The sequence below is a fragment of the Sorghum bicolor genome, chromosome 6 (genome assembly GCF_000003195.3).
Source record: "Sorghum bicolor cultivar BTx623 chromosome 6, Sorghum_bicolor_NCBIv3, whole genome shotgun sequence".
Lineage (NCBI taxonomy): Eukaryota > Viridiplantae > Streptophyta > Magnoliopsida > Poales > Poaceae > Sorghum > Sorghum bicolor.
In genome coordinates this window covers 1515292-1536278 of record NC_012875.2, presented here as the reverse complement: position 1 = coordinate 1536278, position 20987 = coordinate 1515292, and the positions used below count along the sequence as shown (strand labels likewise).

Here is a 20987-nt window from a genome sequence, read left to right as displayed (position 1 = left end):
CTGTAAGATAATGTATGAACAAGAGGCTACCATTTGTTTCATCAACGGACTCCCGTCAACAGGTTTACAAGACAACAATGGAACATAAGTAGGTGCTGGATTTTAATTAGTTTGTCAACCAAATGCATCCTGTACGAGTTTTCTAGAAGAATACTTAGAATACATCAAAATACTTATACATACTCCAGTATGCTAGATGGACATCAGATAGAACCATTGGGAACATTGCTGTGTGAGGGTATGAGCCCGGCGGCGATGACGTAGGAGGGATCCGATCTGCTGCGTGACGACAATGATGAAATATCAATATTTATGTCTTTCAATAAGTTTTCTATGAAAATGTATCCTATGATCCATATAATGATACTTATTTGGTATTACTCTCTCCATCCTAAATCATAAGTCATTCCAAGAATCTTATATATTATGAAAATATAACTAATAAAGAACCTAATGATACTTAGTTAGTATTAGAAATATTATTATCTTACCATATAAATTTGGTCAAACTCGAGATACTTTGACTCTTTAAGATTCTTGGAGAGACTTAGAATTTGGGATGGAGGAAGTATAAATGTTAATAGCTCTTTTATAAGTTTCATTAAATTTAAAATTATTTGACTTTTCAAAAAATTAAAATTGTATATTTTTTAGGACAAAGGGAGTAAATTGAATCAAATATTAGTTTAGGGGTTTTTTGGACATAGACTAAACTAATAATATGAACTTTTCCTTTTTTTTACTCCAAGTTTGACCAATTGTTTTATTAAAAAAATTATACAAATATAGTCAAATTTAAGTTATTTAAGATTTTTTATTAACAAAACATGCCACAATAAGTAATATTTTCTATAAAATTTTAAATAAGACGAGAGATCAAACTTTATATTAAAAAAATCAAATATTTTATAATTTAAAATAGATGGAATACTACTTTTAGTATTAGATGAATTCAGCATAGTACCGTACCTCAGATGCTCTCAGCCTTAAGCCCCCGGCATTCTTGAGGAGAACCAACACCGAAGCCTCGCGGGATGGAGGACGGTGCGCGAAGGGGGGATGAGGGGGCGCTGCGACTCGGAGAATAGACCGGGGAAACAAATTGGCGCGTGGATTGTGATGAAGATTCAGCGGCAGCGCGTGAAAGGAGTCGGAGGCGCGCGAGACGGAGTCGGAGGCCGCGCGGAGTGCGAGTACGCGGACGTATCTTTCCGCGCGCGGACTGGAGTTTTCCCAAGCTCAGAGATTTGGCAAGTCACTTTCTCAAACCATTGGAGGCCAAATTTTTATGTTTTCCAAAAAAACTGAAGGATAGCAATGTGGTTTAGGGAACTCTTGAAGATGCTCTTAGGCCTTGTTTGGATGTAGTCAGATTCACATCAATCCACATGTATTGAGATGGATTGGAGTGAAATTTGAACTAAGTTCCACCTCAATCCATACCGACACACATGGATTGAAGTGAATTCGACATTAGTGGTTTTTTTTTTAAAAGGGAAAGTTACTTGTAGTTAGTTCGTCATCCAACTCTAGCTATGGCTAAATAAAAAAATAGTTTCAAAAATATTTTGACGATTAAACTGTTTTTTAACCAAAAAAATTGATTTCTAATGACTTTGAACTTCGTCTCGGCTCCTTATTTCAAAACCATTAATCTCGATTCCATGTTGGATCTAAAATTTTTGGGACTCAAGAAAAAAAAATGATAGTCATCGCTAGGTTTAAAAGGGACGCTAGGGTTAAGGTGGCCTTGGTCGAGGGCGCCGTCCGAGGGAGATCTATTATAAACCCAAAACCCCAAAAGCGCCGTCTCTCTCTCTCTCTGCTCCCATTCCAATCCATGGCGGCCACTGCGTGACACAGATAGTCTACCTGCCCGAGCGACTCCGCGCGTACGAGTACGACCGCGTCTTCAAGATGATGCGGCAGACGCACCGCACGCGCAGGCCAAGGATCTTGCATTCGCGCGCGCTCGCATCCTGCTGGAACTGCAGCGAAGAAGCCGTCGCGAGCGCAAGGACCGAATCTAGGGGTAAGAGGTCTCAGTCTCGAGGTTCTCCTCCTGAGGATAGGATTGGGCGAAGGTTGGCTCTCCGCCGCCGCGGCGCCGCCGCTGATGCTGTCTAGTATTTACTTTTTTTTTTTCCTGTTTTTTTAATTTCTAGCCAGATCTGTGTGGAGAACTTATTGGGGACAAAGAGCTGGAGCTTGCAGGCAAGGAGAGTCTTGTGGTACTCGACTTGCTTGTTCTTGTAGTGCGATTCAGTTTCTTGTAGTGGTAGAACTGTGCCCTTTTTGGCTTGTAGATGTATTGCGGTACCATTGATTGTCCCATCATTTAGATCTGTATCGTTGGCTTAAATCAAACTTTTTTTTAGAGCGAAGTGTCTAGTCAAGCGGTATTTGTGTTGGATTAAGCATTGCCAATATCAGTTTTGGCATTAAGTTCGTTGGTATGGGTGGAGCATGCTTCTCATTCTATAATACATGATGCGCCTCATATCTTTTAGATAATGTGGGATAGACTTGCTCTCCAGGGCATTGTCTAGTCTTCTATTACTTACTACCTCTGCCCCTCAAAGACTGTCATTTTAACTTTGTTCTAAGTGAAGCAATCTTAAGTTTGACTAAGTTTATATAAAAGAACTAGCAATATTTATGATATCAAATAAGCAGTATCAGATTCATCATAAAATATTTTTTTTTCATACTATATCTATATAGTGTTATAAATGCTAATAATGTTCTCTAAAAATTGGTCTAACATAAGATAATTTGACTTAGGACAGCTAGAATGTCACTCTTTGTTGAACGGGGGTAGTAATTTTTGTTGGAAAATTCTAGTATGGCAGTGCTAACCCGCCCTTCTCTTTGAGGGTTTTAGTTACTATATTCGTTTTGGGATCTTGTCATAACAGAGTTTAGTTATACATTTCTCTCATGTATGAGAATTTCTTCATTCTGATTTCCATGATCAGTGGCACCTACCCTTCCTGAGCCTACTTTTGCTTCTATAAGAATGAACATGCTTCATATTTATTTTGATGTGGTAGCGTAACTTCAAGCTGCCTTAAGATTCTATGGATGTATAACTGATCAAACTCTTTATTTGGCATTACATTTTTTCTCGAATGTGCAGGACAGCTGTGTATCATTATACTGAGACTGAGAGGAAGATAGGAGGAGTCTAAGAAGACTCATACAAGCTCAGTAGAGCATGCTTTTACATAAGTGTCTAGCTGGGAAACAAGGAGCTTGGACCAGCAACCTAAATGCCACACTACAGATACACCACAATTTTGCTTCATACCTAATTTCTTGCACAAGAGCATTAACATTAGGTGAGATCCCTTCAAAGACACAAGCACTCTATGTTTCCAAATCCACCATACCTCCATCACCACTAAGAAATTACTGATTTAGTGCCTTTTGGAAATTAGCCCCACATTGCCCACTTGGTTAGAAATTGTCACCTTTTGTATGCTCACTACATCTCCTTGTTGTTTTTTGTCATTTGATTGTTGCTTTCATCATGTCTTATTTTACCTCAGCATACACTTCTACAATGAAATAGTCAATTTATCAAGAATCTTAAGTGCTGGTTGTTTTGCTCACCTAAATTGGCTTTACAGTTGCATCAATTGAGTTGGTATGTTTTGCAGCATGGCCTACAGTTCTTTTCAAAGGGTAGAGTTTATATTTGATGGCATCACTCAAACTGTGCTTTGCTTTCCATCTCAAGTAGCATTGTGCTGCATATGGATTATTACTTTCCCTTTTGCTAAATCCATCACTTGTTGTGGAGGCATTTTAACTCGGTGGTAAATGCATATAAAAAATTGATAAGGGATGCATTGTCTCTGTATTTGTGTTGCTACTGATATCATTCCCTTTTGTGTTCAAACCAGAACTAACAGAGAATGGCTGAGGAGGATTCAAGAAATTCTATATCCACTTTGGCTGCTGAAAACAATGTACTAAAGGTACTTAGTGAGTACTGACACATGGTTGGACCATTATAGATTTCATTTTTTTTCTCAACCACACAGGAGAGTTGTGTATCATTGCATTAAGAAACATTGTGGATTTCATAACCCACAAATGTGTAATCCAGCTTGTGCATCTAACTGATCTTTTGCCTCTTTGATGCCCCTCATAATGGTAGGCTAAACTGGAAGAGGATGAAAGTAAGGCAGAGTTTAGTGGAAACAGTGTGCAGAAGATTTAGAGAAGAGCCAAGGAAACTAAAAGTAAGCTCTGCAACCTGAGTTCATGGAAGGGTGGCGAAATTTCAGGCAGGAAGAAGTTTTGTGTGGAACCAGTTTAACCCAATGAACCAGGAGTATGGGGTGATCATCAAAATAAAAAAACATACAATCAAAAGCAGAAGAAAAACTGAAGGCCCTGTTTTAAGGAGAAATCAAGAGATTACTGGGTCACACCAGTTAAGAGACAATTGAAGGCGTCAAGACTCAAGAACATGTGCTTCAAGTACAAAAGAGATACAAAAGCAATCAAGAAATAATTTTCATATGCAAGAAAGAAGGCAATCTGCAAGTAGTTAAAAGCTCAAACGTCTCTTCCTTGTCATGTATGTATTCCATTTACAGTTGCACAGTAAGCTCATACTGCACCATGTAATCTATGATTACTTTTGATTTAGCAACTGTGTATATATTTTTTTGTTCATAGTTAATGGATAATGTTGGGTTTATTAAATAAACCTGATTTTTTTACTAACGTGCATAAACAAATAGACTAAATTGTTTTTACTGACCTAGAATTTATCAAAAAGACTAAGTCTGGGTAGGCTGTATGCATGGTCAAGTTCTTTTGTTAGAAAGGTGCTCCTCACTTGGGGCTTTGTGGTGTATGTGTTTTGCAAGGTTTGGGGTATTTCTCGGCCTGCGTGCAAGTTTGTTAATGCAATGCTGCAGGGCCAGTCTTTCCCCTGCAGTTTTTTTTTTGATATGTGATTTTTGTGTGTTTGAGATTTGAGAAAAAAAATCATGTTCTGCAATTATAGCTTGTATGTTGTAAATATGCACATCTTTGTGTTCTTAATTTGCAATCTCCTAATTCTTGGTAGACTGCATGAGTTGAGTTTTTCTTAAATATGGACAAAGAATACTACTGATGGTATTTTGGTGAGTATTCAGTCATAAGTGTTCATTAAGGGGCCACCACGTACTCACTCACAGTCCAGGATATTGGTAAGAACCTAGCAGGATTTGTTTCTTCATTCTTGACCATCATCTATAACAACTTTATATCACTTCCAAACTCATGCTACTGGTATGGTAGAAAGAAATATGATCTGCAAAGTAAATATTGTCTTTATTCATATCGCATTGCAATTCATTCAGATTTAAATAACATTGTCCTTATTCTTGGTAGGTCACATCAGTTGTGTTCCTGCTGTAAATATGGACAGACAATAGAGTTGATGAAATTTAGGTGAGCACTATGTTAGTCATAGGTGCTCACAAAGGACCATCACACATACATGATTCCCCATGAATTTCAATTGCGCTACTAGATGGATATGATAGAACACGTGGGTGAGGGTTGTGTGATTTATCATCCACAGTGGCTAGTTTGGTTGCTAATGTAGATACTGCATAAAAATGGCAAGCAGATTGCCATGGTTCTTGGTGCACTGCATGAAATACATGTTGATGTGCATATGGACAGATAAGAGCAACTCCAAGAGCTTGGCTATTCTTGTTGTGGAGGCTATTTTAGAATTTGCATAGCAAAAAGTAGGCTCCAACAGATGTGCTATCTGGTTTTGTAAAATAGAAAGTTGGCTATCCCTTGATTTTCGGTGGCCATATATAGCCAACCACTAACACTGGCTAATGGCTATCTGATTGTAAAATAGCAAGGCTGTTGTGGACTTCTTCTTTTTTTAAGAAGTTTTCTATTTTTGAAAATAGCTAAACAATGGAATTTGGCTACTAATTTTAGCCAAGCTCTTGGAGTTGCTCTAACAAACTGATGGAATCTATATGTATTTTTACCCTAGTTTTGATCTTTTGGTCCCATCAAGTCAGAATGAAGAAGCTTTTTTCATGACTTGTTACATAAAAAAACTAAACATGATCTTCTGATTAAAATGATGTGATGTTGTAGTGAGATCTATTACAGTGTCCTAATTCTTAGTAGATTTTGTCCTAATTCTTGGTAGGCTGCATGAGGCACCCTACTGTAAATATGGACATACAGTAAAGTTGATGGAATTTAGGTGAGCATTATTTTGAGACAGATGCTCATAAAGGACCATCATACATTCAATTTATATACTAGAGCTTTAGAAGTATGGATGTGATAGAATATGTGGGCTATGTTTCATCACTTATGTGACTGAATGGCTATGGATGTGGTAGAATGTGGCCTATGTTTTATCACTAACTGTGACTGAATGGCTATGGATGTGGTAGAATATGTGGACTATGTTTTTATCACTTACTGTGGTCGAATGGCTAGTTTGGTAGATTATGGTGTGTTTGGATCGATGGATGGACATCCCTGGTTTTGTGATGTTTGATTGCACTGCAATGTTGATGGAAACCCTCCATATGCAATGGAGTGAGCAGCCATCCACCTCGTGAAACCTTGATCATTAGTATCCTAGAAACAAAAAAAAAAATAATGTTAATGTCTCATTGTGACCCTAAGCCTGCATGCTCGTTCAAACTTTTCTCAATGTTGCATGTGCAGGATATGCCAGGGTAAATGAATGTGCCAAACTTGTCCACAAGGGCCTTGTTTAGTTCCTAGAAAATTTTGCAAAATTTTTCACATTCCCCGTCACATCGAATCTTTAAACGCATGCATGAAGTATTAAATATAGACGAAAATAAAAACTAATTGTACAGTTTGGTCGAAATCGATGAAACGAATCTTTTGAGCCTAGTTAGTCTATGATTGGACAATATTTATCAAATACAAACGAAAGTGCTACGGTGTCGATTTTGCAAAATTTTTCGCAACTAAACCAGGCCAAGATCAAATTACGAGGCAGAGGGCGCATTGGGAATTGGGGATTCATCTATACATCTTTTGTTGTATCTTCCCTTTCACCTTTCTTACTTTAATGAAACTTTATTCTTGCCACGTTCACTTTATCTTTGTTCGCTTGTTTGAAAAGACATGACTGAAATACTGTTTGTTGATTTATTGTAAAAGAAAAATATTGCTGGCTGGTAGAAAAGTATGACTTATAAGATAAGGAAACGGTTTAAGTCCTTGTTTAGTGCACCTAAAAAATAATTTTTTTTTTAAAATTTCTGATCACATCGAATCTTGTGGAACATGCATGGAGTATTAAATATAGATGAAAACAAAACTAGTTGTACAGCCTGTAAATCGCGAGACAAATCTTTCAAACCTAGTAACTCTATAATTGGACAATGTTTATAAAATAAAAACGAAAGTGCTACAATGTTAAAATTTAAAAACTTTTTAGATTTAAACAAGGCCTAAGAAGTTCCAAATCAAATGGATTAAATATAGGTAGTGTTTTGGGAGCTTTTGCTTTCCCAGAGAGCATGAAAAGCCACAAGCTCCTCCAAACAGGTTGCTTCTTCAAGTTGATACGAGTTCCAAAAGCTGCACTTTATATTAAAAGTAGAGAAGCTCTCTTAAGTAGTTTCTCGAGCTTTTTTAGAAAGCTTCCAAGTTACGGCAGTCCAAATAGGATCATAACTTCTACGCTTGCTTCAAAGGCTAATTTTGTTGTAATTAATAGGGGTGAAAGTGGTGTGGATAATTTTCCGAACCGATCCGATTCGAATCCGAATTTTGAGGATATGGAGAAGAACTTTTAACATCCGTGCGGATACGGATAATCCGAATCCGATTGTCTGCAGATACGGGGTAGGATATGGAATAGGTACAATCCAGCGGATATGGATTATCCGCATATTTTATGTGGATTATCCAATATTTAAAATAGGATATCCGAAGGTTTCTCTTCCAAGACTAAAGAATTTAGGATTTTAAAAAGTTTGTTAGCTAAGGAATTTTATTTTATGATGTGGTTGTTTAATGTTCTAATTTTTAAATTAAGAAATTTGCTAGATGCTATTATTTATTGGCTAATAACTTATTATTTTTATTGAAGATACCATGTTAAGTGTTAACTATTAGTGTGAGAGCAGCAATATGGAATGCAATGCAAGATTATTATCTATTGTCTATTCTTGTTCTGTACTAAATAAATTCTTGACAAGCATATAATTCTCTATGTATGCACATGTTACTCGACTACTAAAATCCGTCTCCGATCCGTTTCCGCTCCATATCCGTACCAATTCCGACTACCGAAAAAAACCGTATCCATATCCGCATCCGTGTATTATCCGCTCCGCACCGAATCCGACAAAGAAAAGCGGATTAGGATATGGAAAAGGCATTATCCACACCGATCCGATCCGTTTTCATCCCTGGTAATTAAGCCAAAAAGATAGATGTTAAAAGACGCAAGTTCAAGTTTCAATATGACATGTTCTTTAAAAATAAAACACAACCAAGTGTAATAACACGTTGATAATTAACTTACTTTTTATTTATTTTTTTTGAATTTTAACATTGTAGCACTTTCGTTTTTATTTGACAAATATTGTTCAATTATGGAGTAACTAGGCTTAAAAGATTCGTCTCGCGATTTATAGGCAAACTGTGCAATTTTTTTTTATTTTCATCTATATTTAGTGCTTCATGCATGTGCCACAAGATTCGATGTGACGGAAAATTTTGAAAAGTTTTTGGTTTTTGGGGTGAAAACTAAACAAGGCCTAAGTTTTGATGAAGAGGATCTTAGCATTCATGGGACATTGTAGGCTATTATTTTTTGACAGGTGAATTAAACACTGAAGTAAGGTACGAAAGGAGGCATGGAACAATGGAACATTCAAATAGGCTGTGTTTGGTTTGGGCTATTATTTTTTTGACAGGTGAATCGCGATTGAAGTATGGTACAAAAGGAGGCATGGGACAATGGAACACAACCGGTTTGCTATAAGGATATGCAGGCTCTTATTGGTCAGGCTATGGTGATACATGTGCAACTTGTTTGGACACTTGGTTGAGCACAGCCTAACTACGTTCATTTGGTTGGCCGCTCACACTTATGTGTGTGTTTGGTTTGCTGGCTTATAGCTTGGCTAGAATCTTAGCTTGGTCAGTCTTAGTTTGCTCTCACCAAGTCAATCTTGATTTGTTTTGTTGTCTGTACTATGTTAGCTTGGCTAGCCCTAGGATGTGTTTGGTTATCTAGATTGTTTTGATATAATCACCTCTTCTTTGAACCGGTAAGTTTATCCTTTTTGAGAAATTTTGTCGAACATCTGGTGGGCACCTCTTGAATGGGTGAGCGACGAGCATCCAATGAGCAAGACAAACAGTCTGGCAAGGCCATGCCGATGTTGCACCTGACCCGCTTGCTCTTGCACATCAGCATGGGGTGACCGAGAGCATCAGCATGGGGGTTCCGATTCTCGAGTTCTTGTTGGCGGAAGATGAACACCAAGTTCGTTGTCGATGTGCTCATCTTAGGATGGGAGGGAAGCATGAGAGCTCATCTTTGGAAAGGGAGTGAAGCCAAGATGAACTGGTTGCAAGCTAAGACATCTAGGCATTGGCACGGGAGCTCATCATAGGAGAGGGAACGAAGCACGCATTGGCAAGAGCAGCCGAGCTCGTAGCATCTGCTAGAATGGCGATGGATGGCAGCATGCACATCGCGGCCTCCTCGTCCTCTAGCGCACGTGCAGCTTCGGTGAGACGTCCTAGATTTTGGCGTCGGTGGCCCAAGCGGTCGTAGTAGGGGCTACCACAACGACGTGGGTCGTGCGGGGTGGACGACCAGGGTAGGGAGACAGGGATGAGGAGTAGGCGACTTTCAATGGCCAGGCTCGTGGGGTGGGAAGGCAGGGATAAAGTTCGAGGTGAGCGGAGCAGCGATGGACGTCACGTGCATGAGCCAAGGAGCTCGTTAGAGCATAGGAGGAAAACCAACGGGGAGGTGACTAGAGACTAGTGTGATTGCGGTGTGGAACTGGACGAGAGGTGAGGGGAACACGCATGAAGCTAGCTCGGGCTTGGCTCCAGTTGAACTACTAATTTGGACATTCAATCCTGACGAAGCTAAAGGGGTATGGATGGCCAGTCCTAGTCAGGCCTTAACCCATTTACATGTAACCAAATGGGCCAAAATTGGCTCTAGGAAACCAAACTAGGGTTAGCCACCCAACCAAACACACCCTTAATACTCTTTCTCTCTCCCTCTCTCACACCCTCCCCTCTTTTTGCCTCCCTTTTCCTCTCCTTTCCCTCTTGATCAAACCACGAGGCGTGTGTTTAGGTACCCACACGAGCTAGACTGATGAGAAATGGAAACATGGAAACGAGATTTCTTTCGCTCAAGCTAGGCCCGGTGGGGCTTCATGCATGATGCATGTGGTCAGCTAGGCTCTGGTGCACCTTCAGCCTACCAAACGCGATGAGTCTGCATTCGAGCTAGGTTTGTTCGAAACAAGAAAAGCAAACACACCCATACACAATACAATGTGTTCATGATACTTTATCACCTGAATTATTCTAGCCGCTTTCAAGTGTGATAAGATTTAGATGACTAAAGGAGGGTTGAATATCCTATAAAATTTTCCTACAAAGTCACAATTGACTAGAATAAAGATTGATTAGTACAACAAATGATCCTAACTAACTTGTACTTTGCTCTAGATCTATTTCACTTGACAGGCCCCCTAATCAATTCTAGTAGCTCGGTCTCTAGATTGTATCACACAAACACATAACCTACAACTAGTAAGAGAGATACAACTAGCTAAAGCTACTAACAAGAGCAACTAGAGCTAATTACAACTATACCACTGCTGATCTAGCTAAACAAGCAACAACCACTCTATCAAGATATCTATGAATGTAATTGCAAGAGTTATAGATAGCAAACTACACGGGGCCAGTGAACACATGATATATCCCCAAGATTTGGTTACTTGCTCGTAACCTATGTCCTTGTGGTGAGTCCCAACTTGGTGGTTCGCGCGCTAATTAGCCTCACATGCCAAGCCCACTACACGGGAGCTGCAAGAACCACACAAGAAGTGCACTCCAACTAGCCACAAGTTCACTAGAGTTGCTCTTTGTGATCACCTGTGATGACGAGGACAAGAACCCCTTACAATAGCTTTGGTCGAAGCTGGCAATAATCACTAAAGCCGCTCAGCTATCCTCCAATCCACCGGGTTGGTTAGGTGATGACAATCACCAAGAGTAACAAGAGAACAACCAGCCCAACTCGCCCAACTAGTGCCACAAGATGCAAGATTACTAAGCAAGTGCCCCGTACTAGAGGCTCTCCAAACTCACCCAAATAAAGAATCAATGGATGCAAGTGAGTGGAGTGTGTTTCTCAGCTCTCAATAGGCGTAAGTAAGTGAATGGGGGGTGCCAAGAGTGTGGCCAAGGTCGGCCATAAGGTCTATTTATAGCCCATTTCAAAAATCCAACCGTTACCCTCTTGAAGCTGATTCCACAGGGTCACCGGACACACTACAAGAGTATCAGAAACTAGCATTGGACACATCCGATGTGGTTCTAGCGGCTCTCTCAACAGTTGAAAAATTGGCCATCAATATAACATGCCATGCTCCTATCCAGTGCACCAGACAATGTGCACCAGACATGTCCGGTGCTTTCTATGCTCGAAGTTGCAAGTTTGCAACCTCTCGGCTTGAATAGGATAGTGTGCCTATCCGCCACCACACAGGACACAACCTGTGACACCAGACACCCCTTATTCGGTGTACAACAGACGACAATGTGCACAAGCTCAAAGTCAGTAGATAACCCCTAGCTAACACATGTCTGGAGCTGCCTATCACGGCGTGCTCCCTGACCCAGCAACATGGGTTCATATCACATCTAAATTGTACATGTTTGTAGTCCAACCGATTCATTTTGACGAGCTCCATGCAACCATGGTCTCCAATCATCCATATATTCATAACTTCTGATTCAAGAATTCAAAATTTTATAGTCTCTTTAGTCCACCGGTTAGTAAAAAAATTACAAGGTATTACACCAAGCTTCTATGACATAGCTAACCTCTGCTTGATTTGGTGAATAGACATATTGATAATTGACCTTCACTTGTGTTGAAATCCACCAGATAAAAAGTTCTCATATCTAATATGAGATTAGATCCATCCACACTAACAATCTCCACATCATCAACACCAAAGATGCACTTGAATCTCAAATCACAAAGCTGTGCCACCGATAGCGAATTGAAATCGAGACTCTCTACTAGTAACACATACATTTGATATGATCATGTCATTGGATATTGCAATTCTACCAAGCCCTTTGACCATGCCTTTGCCGTTAGTTGTCATCAAATGTGATAGAATCAAATTCATCCTTGCCACTTGTATCAATAGATTGAAAATCCTTTGATCTCCAGTCATATGTTGAGTGCACTCGATATCAAGCACCCAATATCTTCCACCGGCTTTGTAATTGACCTACAATCAATTCTTTTTAGGTACAAAAACTTCTTTTGGTCCTTGAAGGTTAGTAACTAGACTCTTGGGCATACAAATAGCTTTCTTCTTTGAGCCCACAATTGGTGCACCAATGAACTTAGCTTTCACACCATTAACACCCTTGTAAGCAAATAGCAAGAGTGAAACCTAATTCATGATGCACATTATATTTTGACAGCGAATATATATTCTCATTTATTCGTGTTCTAATAGTAAGTAGTTAGGTAACCGGTCCCAAAGCATATACTCCCTCTATCCTAAATGTTTGTCGCCATAATTTGCATGACGATAACTTTGACTCGATTTATAAAAAATACGTGCAACAATTTTATCTCCAAATAATTTATTAAAAAACTAGATTCAAATATCTATCCAATAATACTAATTGTATATCATAAATATTATTATTTTTAAATATATATTTAGTCAAAGTTGTTTCTTGGGAAGCAAAAACAATAAACATTTAGGGACGGAGGGAGTATGTGTTTATGGCTAGTATATTTAATTTTGATGTTTTACATCATGTTCTAGATCTATCTGCCATTTTGATAGCTGTATGTTTTCTTTCGTTTGGCTGATAAGTCATTGCTGAAAGTACTATTTGTTGGTTTGTTATGAGAGAAAAATACTGCTGAATGACTGACATATTCGACAGATAATCTCAAGCGAACAATTGGTTCGAGGATGAAGTTGGATGAGATATGGCAATCTATGGATATTGGGATAAGGATATCCATGATACATGTTTGGTTGGTGGATGAGACAAACTATGTTGGATATATGAATGAAAGTGGATGGCATGAGAATAGTTGACTAATTATATCCATTATTTAAAATAATAGCAATTAATTATACACTAATAAATATGCAAATACTAATTTTGTTATGATAATCACTAATTTTAGATAAAATATGTTAATTAGCACCACTAATATCCTAATTAGCACATGAAACATGCACTAATCAAGTATATGGCTTGACATGTAAGCAGGATATATACTTTGCATAGAATGTGTATTAGTTATATTATGTGTACGTAGGATGTATACTTTGCATGATCAGACCCATGGTGATGAAGCAAAGTACAAGGGAAGATTATATACAATTTGTACTTCCCCCATCCAAAAATAATTGTCGCTTTTATTTCCCAATAAATAAATTTGACTAAATGTATATTAAAAAGTATTAATACTTATGGCGTATAATTAGTATTATCGGAAAGATTTTTGAATTTAGTTTTTTAGTAATTTTATTTGAAGATACAAATGTTGTACGTATTTTTTATAAATCTAGTTAAACTTGTGATAAAAAACTCAAAACAACAATTATTTTTTGACCCAGGGAGTATTGTATTATTTGTACGTGAACTCAGAAATAAAATAGAATACACGGGTGGACAACCACCCTGTGTACATGCACGTGTTCTTGTCTGATAATCATGCATGATAAGATTCAGGAAGATGATAATTTTTTTAATACTAGTTATCTTTATCGGTAAGCTAGCTGCATGTGAGATTTGTCGTTACATATAATGATACTTTCTAGTACAGGGCATATTTGTTCAATCAGAATTAGGCCTTGTTTAGTTCTCAAAAAATTTTACAAAATTTTTCAGATTCCCCGTCACATCGAATCTTTAGACGCATGCATGGAGTATTAAATATAGACAAAAATAAAAACTAATTGCACGGTTTAGTCGAAATTGACGAGACGAATTTTTAAGCCTAGTTAGTCTATGATTGGACAATATTTACCACAAACAAACGAAAGTGCTACAGTGTCGATTTCTCAAAATTTTTTGGAACTAAACGAGGCCTTATTTGGGGGCAAAGGAGCTCGTGATGCATGCATCATATCACCTTTATGTTGGAGCCATATTTGGAAGCCCTAACTCGTTTACCTAGATCATCATCGTCACTAGCTAGGCCGCTCGCTCAGTACAAAAATTTAGCACCACTATATGTATAATTTAGCCAATATATACATGTCTAATGTCTTCATATTTCTTGAAATTGTGCGTAGAATGAAATTTTGACAAAGGGTCAAAAGACACCTTAGTGTATTATTGCGAGGGCTTCGTGCGAGGGGCCCCAATGAGAATTATTAGGGGGTGCGCGTTTATATCGCTATCACAAAAATTTAGCGCCACATACATGTATATTTTATTGATTACTAACATATATTTAGTTGTCAATATCAGAATGTTAAAATTATCCTCTAACATGTGTTATGATATTTATTCAATCATATTATATAATAAATATAAGTATACGTAGTATATTTCTCATGTGATTTCCGCAGCAACTAACACTTGGGACGCTCTTCTAGGGCCTTGTTTAGTTTCTAGAAAATTTTGCAAAATTTTTCACATTTCTCGTCACATCGAATCTTTAGACGCATGTATGAAGTATTAAATATAGACGAAAATAAAAACTAATTGCACAGTTTGGTCGGAATTGACGAGCCTAGTTAGTCATGATTGAACAATATATGTTAAATACAAACGAAAGTGCTACAGTATCGATTTTTCAAAATTTTTCGGAACTAAATAAGGCCTAGTTCAGTATATCGCAATGATCGATCATATACATATAATTGCAGGCATTCGAGATAAGGCGCATGAAAAGACATGTCGAGGCAATTGGCACAATGCATGGGCGTCCATCTCTCCAACTGCTATTGTGTGATTCACGCGCATATATATAGTATATATATTTGGAATTGGAATGGAATCTTATCATCAGCTAGCAATAGCATGCATGCATGCACTTGTCTGTCCGTGTCTCGTCATATATATACTACCTAACGCTAAATTATAATTATTGAAGGGGGATATTATAATTTCGTCGTCGTTCCCAGCCACGTCGTCGCTGCATGCATGCATATGCTGTACTAGTTACGTTGTCACGTATGTACACAACTACTACCTCGCTAGGAACGTTGGCCTATAAATAGGGATCCATGCATATATATGTACCAATCGTAGCCTATATATATCATATCACTACAAGCTAGTACCATATATATCACAACCATATATTTGTAGCGTCATATATTCGCTGCTGGAATGAACGGCGGTCAGCAGCAGATGACCAACATCATCGCTAAGAGTACACTGGTTCCCGCCTCTGACGACGAATTTGCGCCCTCTGTGTGGGGTGATTTCTTCGTCACCTACGTCCCTCCCGTCTCACAGGCATGCATGCAGCATATATACAATACACTGATCATATATAAGAGCACGTACGCATGTGCATTATGCACATATGTATTAAATTTTCTGAAATTTATTTAGTTTGCCCACAAGTTTTTTATTTTGTGTCTCTCCATTTGTGATCTATGTTTGCGTACGTGTTGTTATATATTATTAATGGGCATCTCCATTATTTCATGTAGGGATCAGAGGAGTCGATCAGGGATAGGGCAGAGCTGCTCAAGGGGCAAGTTCGTTACCTGTTCAATGCCAGCTTCGATGCCCTAGATGTAGCTGATTTGGTGACATATGTTGACACGCTTGAACGTCTTGGCTTAGACAACCACTTCCGCGATGTCATCGGAGCTGCATTAAATCGAATCCGAGCACAAGAGCCTGACTCTGACGACCTACACATTGTGGCACTTCGGTTTCGCCACTTCGGCAGCATGGGATCTGGGTATCTGCAGGTAATTATATTAATTAAGGGTACTACGCTAAGCTCAACCCACCCGTAAAATGCATGTTCGGTTTTTATTTTATTTTCAATCATATTAAGTTTTGGTCACATAGGAATTGAACTCTATGCAAGTAAACCAAAGTTACAATCAATGTGCAATCTTTGGAACTTTCATTTCAGAGTACATCAGTCTTATATCATGCAATTTTGCAGTAATTATTTGCTAAGGCTGATGTATTCTAGTTGTGAAAGTAATTATTTGCTATATTTTTTTTTACTTTTATAGTTAATACTGTTGTAGTTGTCTGCAATCGGTCCTTATTGGATGAATAATAATTGAGTTTCAAACATGAGAGGACACACCTGCTATAAGATACTCTTTTTGTCTCTAAACAACTATAGTTTTTTGACTAGATTTGTAGAAAATACATGCAATATTTGTATCTCTAAATAAATTTATTATGAAAATAAATTCAACAATTCATCTAATGATGTTAATTGCGTATCATAACTATTAATATTTTTATATAAAGTTAGTCAAAGTTATTTTTTTTGGAAGCGAGAACGATAGTTATTTAGAGACGGAGGGAGTATGTATGCACTTTAATTAATTACATGTGGTTTTGAATCAATGTACACACAGATGTGTTCGACAAGTTCAGAGATGACACAGGCAGTTTCAGCTCAAGCCTTTGCAGTGACCCTATGGGCCTATTGAGCTTGTACAATGCAGCTCACATGGCCATACCAGGTGAGGTGGTTCTCGATGATGCCATCGTCTTTACGAGGGGCCAACTTGAGGGCATCAAAAGCAAGGTCAGGTCACCAATATCAAAGCAGATCTCTCGTGCTCTCGACATCGCCCTCCCACGGTTCACAAGACGGCTTGAAACCATGCATTATATTACAGAGTATGAGCACGAAGAGGCACACGACAACCTAATACTTGAGCTTGCTAGGCTAAACTTTATCCTTGTTAGATCCCTTCACCTTAGGGAGCTCAAGGATCTATCACTGTAAGTCTTCATATAACAAAACTCTGTATATACGCTAAACATTTTTGGACTTTAATATTGATGTTTATCCTAGTTCATCAATATATATGGAAACAAACATGTACATATAAGGGAATATAAGCCATGTCCATATGCTTGCATGTTCGAGGTGGTTTCAGGGAAAGAACCAATCAAACCACTTTCCATATTGCCTCCCAACCACACATTAATTGTTAAGATGGTAGCAGGTCTTGCAGAAGTTGTCAATTGAGATGATATACTTGTTGTACCTGAATCCTAAAGTATAAAACAATAATGCCCAAAAATGTTACAAAACAATACCATTTTACATCCTAGAGTTTTCTAAAAGGATCTATGGGGAAGTCTTGTTGAGATTGGAGCGGTGGCATTATGGTTGTATCTTTATCAGTAAGATACTATCCAATGTAGTAGTCTATTCTTCAATATAACTGAAAATTGAATATTCGAGCACTAGATAGACACTTAAGGAGAGAAAGATGTTCAGTGGCAAACATGTTGATATTCAAGATAGTTCAAATTATTCCAGTGGTGTTCAATTTTAGCAACAAAACCTTTTGATATAGAAAGTGTTATGTGTCATATTAAAATTATTTTTGCATCTAGGAAAACAATGTAACACATAGATGGATGGAGCCGCAACTTCCAGTTTTAACAAGAAAATTTTTGGATGCAAAAAGGGTCATTGTTGTGTATCACATTAGAATAATATTAGTATCTAGTGAAACAACATAACACATAGATGTAATCATCAATATAAAGAAGGCATGACAGCATGTCAAAGTTTGATATATAAATGTATGTGTTCTCGCATATTTTATTCCTTTTGAGTGATTACTACTAATGTATATGCCGACAATGATATCATTTTCTATATATGATATAAGATTTAATCTACTGCATGCAGAACATGCAACATCTGATAATATAGTATAATTTGTTATCAATAATAGTACATTGTTGGAAGTTGCGAAGCAAATTATAATAGAAAGATTTTGTCAAAAGTTATCCACAAAATTAATTTGCAACTTCGGAATGCAGATGGTGGAGGGACCTTTATGACACTGTGAAGTTAACGTATGCTCGAGACCGTTTGGTGGAGAACTACTTTTGGACCTCTGGGGTGTTGCATGAAGAAGAGTACTCACTGGCACGTATGTTTTTTGCTAAGGCATTTGGAATGGCCTCATCATTGGATGACACATTTGATGCTCATGCCACTCTAGAGGAGTGCCACAAGCTCCAAGAAGCTATGCAGAGGTAGGACATAATTAATCATCTTTCTTATTTATGGGCTAGATTTAGCTTTTACTCTAGTGTACATTAATTTCAGCAAGCTATGCATGTATACTCACCGTATATACAAACCTCATACACACATATATGCAGTTGGGAAAGCGTAAGAAGCAGGATATGCCTAGCGCCGTGGAGACCTACATGGTAGAGATAGGCGTAACTGGGGAAGAGGCTGTGAAAGCAATAGCGGCACTTCTAGAGAATAGGTGGAGAATATTAAACCAGACAATCATGGATAATTATAATAAGTTTGATAATGATCAAATTTATTGAAGGTTCACAGGCACTTCTAAAAGAGAAAAAAAAGACTTTTTGTTCTGTTGCTCAGATCCACAATGGGGGTCACGAATGTGTAGAGCTTGTACTGTAGCGCATGCTACAGTAACCATGGTGTAACGTCCCGCCTCCACGAGGTTAATTGGTCCCGCTTACAGTAACCATGGTGTAATGTCCCGCCTCCACGAGGTTGGTCCCGCCTCCATGAGGTTGGTACCACATCTCCTCCACGTGACCATGGGGGCGGCAAGCGCGCTCCTCCCCTCTCCTCCATGCACTCCTCCCTCCTTGCTCCACTAGTACAGAGAGATACTATACTGGCGGTTCGCAACCCCTTTGTATAGGCGGATTGACGAACCGCCAGTGGCTATAGGCCTGTGGAAATAAAAGTTTCCACAGGCGGTTAACTGAGAACCGCCTGTAGAAACAGATTTCTACAGACGGGTCAGTTATGAGATCCGCCTGTGGAAAACAATTTCTACAGGCGGTTCTTTTATGTAAACCGCCTGTAGAAATTGGATTCTACAGGCGGTTCTCATAACAGAACCGCCTCTGGTAAGATTTTCCAATTTAACCCTATTTTCCAGCAAACCCTATTTTTAATATATATATATATATTATATACATTAATATTGAAACTATGTTAGGCTACAAGATTCAACCAATGCAACATGCAATATATTTATATACCATTACTTTGTACATAAAATTATATTAATTACAAACATCACACATCAAAGTTTTTTGTTTACCGACATATGAGGTTTCACATCTGAAACCTCTGCTCTAATAACCCGATCGAGATAGCTTTAGCCTACTAATATCTCTTAGCGCTATAAACTCAGGCTTTGCTAGGACGCTGGTCGGGTCGTGATATTTCCCTTCGGTGGGAATGGCTTCTCTCAAGAGAAAAGTGCAGAGGTCCTCAACTATGTTATATAGAACAGCTTGAGTCACGCTCTTCGCCTTTTCCAACTCATGTTGCTGCAGAGGAAGTTAGAAACATCATAAATTTATAGTTCATATAACACATGCTTACCAACAAAAAATGACACAAATAATATAAACGACTATTAGAGCAATACCTTAGACGGGTTAGTTACATATCTTCCGGTCTCTCTCATGAACTCGCAGACGTAGAATCCACAATGGACCGATCCGACTGGTTGCTTATGGCACTGATGTATGACAAAAAAAGTGGATATTTATTAGTTGCAACATCGTCATATGCATATTATATTTATAAAAGACAGCTTGTGATATTTTGGTACGTACCGGCCATTTATAAAATAATCTCAATGGCTGCCCCGGTTCTGACGAATCACACCTTCCACCTTTGATCTTATAATACCTATAGGCTCTATAGTATCGAATACACAATCCTGAAGTTATTCTGAAACTCTTATAAAAGTAGGTATTAATATTTAATGTACTCAGCTTACCGTTCCAAGTGTGTAATGAATTTTGCATAACTTGAAGGATCATAGTCTGCAGAGTCTAGGACTAGCACACGTCCTAGACTAGGATTAATGAGGAGGCAGATCCAGTGGTCCCTGAGAGAATCGAATTTATGATGCAAGTGCCCATTGAAATTACTAATACGACGATGAATACAAATTGACACTTACCCAAAGTTGTATGGGGCAACAACACATTCTCGATCTTGATACTTGAGCAGTGCCAAGGCTATGTAGAGGTCGTATTTACATTCATAATCTAGTCGACTTTCATCTATTATCTTCTTACGCTCAGCGGGGTCCAAACCTTCTAAGGAGTCGTGTTTGTCTTCGATTCTGAAGTTGTGCTGCTCCTCGCATATCTTCATCGGGCTCAGATACGCAACCCTTTTACTGGCAGACCTATCCAGATCTGAACCGTACCGCATCTCTTGTTGTTCAAAATTCATTCTGCAATGAGCACTTGTATGTTAGATATTGAAAATTGATGCAACTCATGAATTATTACAAAGAGATGGTACGAGTGACACTTACAATGCAAACACGGTTACCAGCTGCACGTCTAGTCTCTGCAGGTTCATCATTAGCCACATGTCCTCGAAGGTAACGATTGCCTTTGTCCGCTCACTGTTGAATGCTGTTGGTGGTATAATCACATTGATCGTGTGAATGCCTACAGAAGCTGCTCTCATATAC

The 20987-nt window shown here is 38.4% G+C and overlaps 1 long non-coding RNA gene and 1 pseudogene across 6 annotated transcripts; both read left to right on the top strand.

Moving 5' to 3' along the window:
- LOC110436145 lies at window positions 1759-6496 on the top strand. Of its 6 annotated transcripts, none has more exons than XR_002453851.1 (5): window positions 1759-2032; window positions 2170-2231; window positions 3140-3341; window positions 3909-3983; window positions 4166-6496. It is a non-coding gene; the product is annotated as an uncharacterized LOC110436145 (long non-coding RNA). The 6 variants fall into 6 exon arrangements; XR_002453850.1 differs by having other exon boundaries at window positions 2166-2231; XR_002453847.1 differs by lacking the exon at window positions 2170-2231.
- On the top strand, window positions 15577-18910 carry LOC8080271 (annotated as a pseudogene).